Source organism: Misgurnus anguillicaudatus, chromosome 2 (assembly GCF_027580225.2).
Source record: "Misgurnus anguillicaudatus chromosome 2, ASM2758022v2, whole genome shotgun sequence".
In the NCBI taxonomy this organism is placed as follows: Eukaryota; Metazoa; Chordata; class Actinopteri; order Cypriniformes; family Cobitidae; genus Misgurnus; species Misgurnus anguillicaudatus.
The window spans coordinates 40,128,083-40,137,500 of NC_073338.2; the positions used below are offsets into that span (position 1 = coordinate 40,128,083).

The 9,418-nt window shown below is 36.6% G+C and overlaps 1 protein-coding gene across 1 annotated transcript in view; it reads right to left on the bottom strand.

Moving 5' to 3' along the window:
* hs6st1a (heparan sulfate 6-O-sulfotransferase 1a) overlaps nucleotides 1–9,418 on the bottom strand; it is a 182,624-nt gene that overhangs the window by 5,545 nt on the left and 167,661 nt on the right. The window lies entirely within an intron of this gene.

The window sequence follows — 9,418 nt, forward strand, 5'->3', positions numbered from 1 at the left end:
TAAGTTTTTTGGATTTTCTTTACTTTCCAATGGAAAATCGTGATCCATGATGACTGAACAACACAACATTGGCGTGCTAGATACTGTATAACAGGGTTACCCAAATCTTACCCTGGAGGGCTGGAGCACTGCAGAGTTTAGCTCCAACCCTGATCAAACACACCTGAGCAAGCTAATCAAGGTCTTTATGATCAGCAGAAAATCACAGGTGGGTAAGTTTGATTAAGGTTGGACCTAAACTCTGTAGTGCTCCAGCCCTCCAGGGTAAGATTTGAGGAACCCTGCTGTATAACCACCACTATCGCATTTGTTCATGTGTTGCAATAGTTTCTACAAGTGGGAACCAAGGATAGCATGGATAATACGTTATTGATAGGGGCAATGACAAGGGAAGAGCCATTATTTTATATATATACGCCTATATATATATATATATATATATATATATATATATATATATATATATATATATATATATATATATATATATATATATATATATATATATATATATATATATATATATATATATATATATATATATGTCAGATCCATGACTGGTGACCAACTACTTGACTAATTACTGACTAACAGATTTAGAAAATATATATATATTTTTTGATATACTGAAAAAACCTTTTGGTGTAGTAAAATATATTAGATCAACCCCTATAATTTCCACATAGTAATATTAACATTTATTGAGAACTAGATTTTCCTAAGTAAAATGATGATAAAATGATGATACAATCTACCATACAACAGTAAATACAATTTATTTAATATTTTTAGGACAGCAATGCTTTAATATTTAAAAAAGTAATAGACTTTACCTAAATAATTCAAATAAATCTAACCTTTTAAAATAAAAATAATTAAGTGACATTTACTTCATTATTTAACAAATGTTTTTCATGCATTATTAAGTAGATTTTGTGGATGCTGTTAGTAGGTAACCTGTACTTTTAAAAAAAAACAGTACATTTTACTTAAAAAAAGTTGGTGCAAATTGTTAGGATTTTTTAAAGTACATTTTACAAGTTGTTTTTTTCAGTGCAGCTGAACAAACTGCAAGGTCACTTGGAAGGAATAGGGCTGACAAGAATGTGTCATTAACATCTACATATGCATTTTTATTACATTTACTGACTCATTAAAAAGCAAGCAGAGTGTAATATTTTTCTCATAAACTAGAACTTCAGCTATATTATTAGGTCATAAATGGCCACATTGCAGTAAAGGACGGTAAACTGGTAGGCAAGAGTTATAATTCCTCTTGCCTCCAGCGCAAATATAATTTCAGTGCATGTGAACACAACAAATCATAAAGGGGAAGTGAACTGTAGGGCTGTTGATTCTGATACGCTTCAGTGAGATTTCATAATGCAGATAAAGAAACACAATATGTCCCACAACACCCATCTTTCGCTTTAACTTGCACTACAATACCGCATTAGAGAATTTGTGGATGTGTCCCTATTGTGCTCTTAAGCACATAAGGCAGGACAGAATAAATTAGACATTAGCATAATGAATGACTGCCTGCCTTTAAACTAACACTTCAGCTGGAGATTTATTTATTTATGATAGACAGGACTGAAGTCAACCACAAGTGTACAGCGTTGAACCTGAAATAAAAATCTCTCTGGCACAAACATTTGTGATCAGTAAAAATAACTTGTTTTACAAGGAAAAAGTCTTAGATTTTGAAATGAAGCATAATTATTATGAGATATTAAAAGCGATATTCTGGGTTAAATACAAGCTAAGCTCTTTTAACATCATCTATTTAGATGTTCATTTTGGGATATGTATTTGTAATGTAGTTAAAGGTGCAATGTGGGACTTTAAAAGGATTTCTGTCAAGTATATACTGTACATAACTATATTATCAGTAGCCTCTTTCACACAGTAATTCTGGTAAATTATCATGAATTTACCAGTAAATACAAAAATGTGCTGTTCACACATTCAGTGACGTTCCATCTTTTTACCAGTAAGACATCATTCACACATCAGTATCAAAATACCGGTAAACTCGGAGAGAAAGCGGAAGTTACCCGTGGTGTGCGGCTGGCGAGCTCCGTGTCGTATTTGTAAACAATGGCGGGTTATGACTTAATATCGTTGGTCCGTATTTTGTTGTTTTCACATCTGTGGCAAACGGTCGCGAAGTTGCTCGTGACTAACAACATTGGCGCAAGGCGGCGTCAAACGTCGGAACCTGCGTTTGCACATTAGGCTTCACAGAGGGTGTGCTAAGGACGTCTGCAATTTGGCAAATAGATGGTAAGCTGTTTTAAACAACTTTGAAGAAATGTGGATGTTAACTTCAGGTGTGCTCGACTTTTAAGAAGCATGTGTGTGGAAACGTCCATAAACAGTGCGGGGGTAAACGTGTCACCTGTATAAAAACGTTCTGATTGGCCCGATCTGTCAGCGCGGTCTGACGTCGTCCGTTCTAAATGCCGGTAATCCTATATTTTTCGTTCACATAAAGCGCTTACCGGTAAATTACTGGCCTTGCATAATAAATTGTAGGGATGTCCCGATCCGATATGCGGGATCGGTATCGGCGCCGATCCGATCTTTGTGGCTGGATCGGACATCAGATCGAGGACTGACAACATGACCGATTAAATTCTGATATGTGCGTTAGCCGTGGTTGTTACTGACAAAAGGACAACGTATTATAAAAGCACCATAAACGTTTTATGCACTATATTCAAAGTCTTTTAATACACTCAATAGCTTCATGTGAAGGAACAAACTCACATTTAAAGATATTTAAGTTCAAAGAAACACTGTAACTTACTCGCAAACTGAGTTAATCCACTGGGGAAGTGGATGGATGAAACGCGTCATTCACACACGCACACACAAGATAACTGTAGGCTATTTTAAAGATCTAATTTTATAAAGTCTCAGTAAGCCGTTGGATGGATGCAATTAACTTTGTGCTGAGCACACGATGCATCTATTCCCTTTGTGTTTTTACAGTTATGAACTTTCCATTGCGGTGCGAGGATTTCCATGAGAGGATGATTCCAGGGCATCAATTCTCTGCCCAGGAAGCCCATAAGTGTAGTGTACAGGATGATTTAGGTGCATCAATTCTGCACCCGGAATGTGCATAAAACTCAGGTCAAGCGCATAATTCCCAAAATAACCATCTGCACCAGCTTTTTTACTATGACAGTTTTACCAATTAAGAAAAAATATTTAGCATACTTAATTGATCAAACGTACCTATTATATGTTCTCCGAAACAGTGCTATGATTAATATTTACTTTCTTGTAACTTGTAAATCATATTAAATTATTGATTTTAACATTTAAAATACTAGATGTATCAGAAAGCACTATACACATTTAATTACAATAGTATCGGGCAGATATCGGTATCAGCTGATATTCGGAATTCTGGTATCGGAATCGTAAATGAAAAAGTGGGATCGGGACATCCCTAATAAATTGTTTTTATTATCTTAGAATGAGCTGTTTTTTTCTATATACACCGCAGGTCCCCTTACCCTATTTTACTGTGTATCGTGTAAATAACTGATAATGTTACGTTAACGTACGGACATCTATTCAGCCTGCCATTCTGTGTGCTATTGTTTAGTTGAATAACTTGATTTTTTCAGATTTAATGTCTGTTCTGCGGCCTGAATTTTGTGAAATACTTTTTAAAATAAATGCGATGTGTAGTCCAATGCGACTTATATGTTTATTCGTCTTCATGACGCATTTTTGATTAATGCGACTTATACTGTGAAGTGACTTATAGTCCGGAAAATATGATACATGGAAGTCACTGCCATGTTTCTTCAGTAACCCTAAACGAACAAACTGATCTACATAGCGTGTTTCATCCCTATGTTGTTTCAGGCGACGACATGTTTGTCCTGTGACAGCTACCGTAGCTTCTCTTTGCGTTTCAAAATTGAAGTTGGTTGCACATTTATTTTTTGTCATCACTTTTTCAGTGTATATTCACACATAGAAACCCAAGACCGAATTCTGCTACAAGAATCAGTGTTTATTCTTTAAAACTGTTTAAAATCACTGTAATGTGTCAGACTTGTTCAACACATGCATGTCAAACATATGCTTTGTTAATATCACTCTGTTATTACCTTTTCTCTATTATAATTACATATTAAAGCGTTGATACCTTACTTCATTTGAACTATATCATCGCTTTACTCCTCACATCTGTGATATTTTCAAAAGCAGGCACATATCTTACACTGACGATCACATAAATGATAAAAATAATCATCGTCCGTATCAATTTCAACCAAAATATCAATATCGCAGCGTTCCTAGTTGTTTTGAGGTCAGATTCAAAATAAAGAGAGCTTGGTATCAATAAATGAAAACAGTATTATTGAACGGTAATATGAAGCGAGATGCAATAAAGCAAAATTGAAAGCACCATTACTCTACTCGCAATCTTATAAAAACTCAAGCAGACGCCAAGTTTTCTGTACGAGCAGTTTCTAAATTGAACACACATTAATGGATGTGTGTGGCCAATGCCATGATGCAGTTTAATGTTCTCAGAAACGGCCAAAAAGGAAGAGAACAGGCCTTAAACCTCTCTCATACACAAAACCCAGAGCTCTGACTGATGGCTCTTGTCGAATCAAATAAGCTGAGCTGTTCTGATAAACAGCAGCATTCAGCATAAATCTACCTGAGAAAAAAAGAGCATCCAGCATTTCCATCCTATATACATAGTGTACTATAATTGCGATACAATTCTCCTGACTTGCTTTGTGTCCCTTACAGCTTTTCTTCTTTGTTCTATAAATGTATTCACTCCTCCTGCCTTACATGCCCAGCACCACCCTATCCGATGACCTTTTCCCTCTGTTTTCAATCATCATGCATCTAAAGCTCCTCTCCTCCGGGGCATCGCTGGGTCGTGAGCAGATTACTAACCTGCAGTTCATGCAGCGGGCACTTGGTGGTGATGTATACACAGGATTCCCGAGATCCATCCGGAACAAAAACACACTCGCCCATACTACCATTAAACGCAAGACGCGTGAGCAATGCATCAGTATCAAAGTCAAATGTATCTCCACCAGAGCAGAAGTGCAGAATATCTTTAAGGAGAATTGAATGTTCAACAGTACTATAGGTGGGATAATGAGTGCGGATGAGAGATTAAAGAGAGGTAGGGAGGTCATAAGAGAGCGAGACAGGGAGAAAGAGAGAGAGAGGTAGGGAAAGGGTCACATACAGAGGACAGAGTCTGGGTCAATGCCACTGTCCTAGTAGTACAACGGAAAAAAATCTGTGGTGAAAAAATTGCTAGCATAAGCATTTGAACGTACACGCAAACTATACAAGTCTTTTCCTGTAACTGCCCTTCCTGTATAACCATGAACATACAGCACATCAGAGAACAAAGTCATGGACGCACTGTCCTCGTCTCACACCTTGGCTTACATTCCCAAAGATATGACTGTAGCAATGACCACAGACCATATCTAAAGTACTATATCATAAGAAGACAATATGTACAATATATAATGTACATTCAGACCACCAGTAGAGGTGTACATTACACTAAAAGCCAAATCACTTAAACTACAGATCTATATTAGCCATCATATCAGTTAGTAGATATCATAAAATGATTATGGCTAATAGTGCATTGATGGACACATATACGACGTGTTATTATTAAAATGTACAGGATCTTGGCATCTCAATCATCCCCCCTTTGGAGTCCAGAGAGTCCAGTTCAATTTAAGAGAGCTTCACAAGCCAATAAAAACATAATTGCATGACTGCCCACTCTTGAGCCACGATCCCCAGTGTCCAAGTTCTCATGCAGTCTAATTAATTTAAAGGGACACTGCACTTTTTTTGAAAATATGCTCATTTTCCAGCTCTCCTAGAGTTAAACATTTGATTTTTACGGTTTTGGAATCTATTCAGCTGATCTCCGGGTCTGGCGGTACCACTTTTAGCATAGCTTAGCGCAATCCATTGAATATGATTAGACCATTAGCATCGCGCAAAAAAATAACCAAAGAGTTTTGATATTTTTCTCATTTAAAACTTGACTCTTCAGTAGTGATATTACACACTGCCCGAAAATAGTCCGCTTGGTTACTTTCAATAGCAGGGGACTATTTTCAGGTGCTGCGTAATACCATTGCGCCTGCTGCATGCATGCTATGACAGCAACATCTTTGATTATTACGCCAGTTTGAGAGTATAGTTCCTAGCCATATCTGCCTAGAAAATCGCAACTTAAAAGTTTCCATCGGTCTTAGTACACGATGTAACTACAGAAGAGTCAAGTTTTAAATAGGAAAAGTATCAAAACTCTTTGGTTATTTTTTAGCGCGATGCTAATGGTTTAATCAGATTTAATGGATTATGCTAAACTATGCTAAATATCGAAAGTCTTTGGTTATTTTTTAGCGCAATGCTAATGGTCTAATCAGATTTAATGGATTATGCTAAGCTATGCTAAATATCGAAACTCTTTGGTTATTTCTTAGCGCGATGCTATTGGTCTAATCAGATTTAATGGATTATGCTAAGATATGCTAAAAGTGGTACCGTCAGAATGGATTCCAAAACGGTAAAAATCAAATGTTAACTAACAATTTTAACTACAAGAATTAAAGGAGTGCTATCTATCAAATAATCGTTTATGAATTAAATTGGCTACATTTAAAGAAGCTATGACCTGTGTTCAGCAATAAGAAGAACATTGGACTGCCCTTTTTTTAACTACTGTATTGTATGTGCCTCTCCACTGACTGCATGTGTGTGTGTTATTGTGTGCAATAGGTTGGAGGCAAGCACTAACCATGAATATCAACCCGAGTTCTTTGTTGTATCGTAAATCTGACTGTGAGGGAATCTAGGGAAATCTGTGTCTCTCTGCAAACCGTCATTTGAATTTATGAGCAATTTCCTCAGTCCGAAAACAAACACCTGGAGGAAAGCAGCGCCGCAGAGTCACAACTCACACAACAACTTCCCCAAAACCTACATTACCTCTCCATGTCACTCAAACTCTTCCTCACTTCCTCATCCGTTTCTGCCCACAACTCAACAACCTTTCCTTTATTCATTTAATACATATTTTAAAATCTGTATTGTTATTTTAAATTCTTATGCATTCTTATGAAGGTTTCTCTAAAAAAAAAAAAAACATAATTTTTTTCTCGACTGAATGAAAAAGGCAAAACATCTTGGAAGACACGGGGTGAATAAATTAAAGGGACATTTCACTTTTTTTTGAAAATATGCTAATTTTCCAGCTCCCCTAGAGTTAAACACTTTATTCTTACAGTTTTGGAGATGGTTCTCACTGCGGAACACCACATCCAGGGGGCGGGGTTGGATCTAGATCCAACTCCTCCCACTTTATATACTTTGTTCCACCAAATGAACCAGTATATTTGCGTTGTTGCAGCCCGCGATAAGTTGCAACCTGTGGTCGCCAACGTTTGCTCTTATTAGTTCAAGTGTACGTTTGATTAATAATATAGTCAAGAAAGATTCATAATTTAGAAAGTATCACAGTTAGGTGTAAGGGGAAGGACACGTTCCTGACAATGTGAAATCACTGAAGGGATTTATTTGCACATTATCCCACTTATTACAAAGCTATGAGTAAATTTAAAAACAAATGTATTTGATATCTTTTATCAGCAAATAAAAAAAAGTAAACCATCTACGAGGGAAACCTGTTTCCTAATGGCTGTTAGCAAAGACCCGTTAAAACAAGTTCAACGTCCATAAAAGATAAACATTCAATTTATTAATTTCTAAATAACATGCCATAGCCTATATATTTTAATAATTATGCATATTTATACTGTATCCATTAATAGGTCTTAAACTGCATGTGGTAAGATTACTCGTAGTAGGCTTACCGAAATGTTTTACTCCAAAACATTATAGCAAAAAAATTACATTTCACCCTAAAGGCACTACTTTTATTGTAGTCATAAGTAAAGTTCGTTTTTATGTCAAAAGAATAACTTAATTTAGTTATGAGTTCATGCGGAAATGGTAACGCAGCAACACGTGTATGACGTGTCTTGTGGTAAAACTGTCGTCCAATGGGATCCCTGGATCTGGATCCAGCTCCGCCCCTGGATCTGAATCCAACCCCGCCCCCTGGATGTCGTGTTCTGCAGTGAGGCGCTACTGATCCATTCAGCTGATCCCCGGGTCTGGTGCTACCACTTTTAGCATAGATTAGCACAATCCATTGAATCTGATTAGACCATTAGCATCGCACAAAAAAAATGACTCTTCTGTAGTTACATTGTGTACTAAGACCGACGGAAAATTAAAAGTTGTGATTTTCAAGTCCGACATGGCTAGAAACTATACTCTCATTCTGGCATAATAAGCAATGACTTTGCTGACGTAACATGGCTGCAGCAAAGTCCTTGATTGAAATATGAAAACTCTTTGGTTATTTTTTTAGGCGCGATGCTAATTGTCTAATCAGATTTAATGGATTGTACTAAGCTAAGCTAAAAGTGCTAGCGTCAGACCCGGAGATCAGCTGATTGGATTCCAAAACGGTAAGACTCAAAGGGCTTAACTCTAGGGGAGCTGGAAAATGAGCACATTTTAAACATTTTTTTTATGAAAGTGGAAAATTCCTTTAAGGGTTTGCTTTAATTCCTTACCAAAAATAAGCCAGCATCACAAACACATACTTTACTCATCTTCGGTGACCGCCTTCAGCAAGAAAATATATTTGTATAGATTTGCATTCTTGATATGCATTAGTGTACTAACAGCTTGATTTAAAGATTCGACAATTGCTGTGAGGTTCATCTCGATGTTCAAACCTCATCTTAAAATGCGCTGCATACTCTTCACTACCTGATGTAGTAACTTCCATTAACATAATTTATTCACATTACAATAATTCACTTTGGATTGCAACCTGCTAACATGAATGCAAATGTAAATGCATTGATTCACAGCAATGAATGGTGCTACAACATGCGCACTCAAAAGCTAATCCTTGGACACAAAAAAGTGAAAATTGCATCTTCAGCTGTACAAGCCCCAAAGGGTGTGTTTCACTAAATGTTTATAGTGTCATTGCCCTGAATTCACAACATACAGTAATGAAATCATAGCAATTGAATAAAACCCAGACATGCATCTGCATTTAAAAATCAATGCTGTGGATTATCAGGCCATGTTTGTGAGACAGACTGTTATTAAATTATGAAGAGCCAGTGTAATGATGTGCATATTGTAGTTCAGGACTGTCAGTTTGTTTGGAAATAACTAAGAGCACTAGATAGTTCTTCAATGTGACGTACTCAAGCGGTCAGTAAGTCAACTCAGGAATAAAAAAAACATTAGCTGGTGAACTAGATGTCTTTCTCAAGCACACACA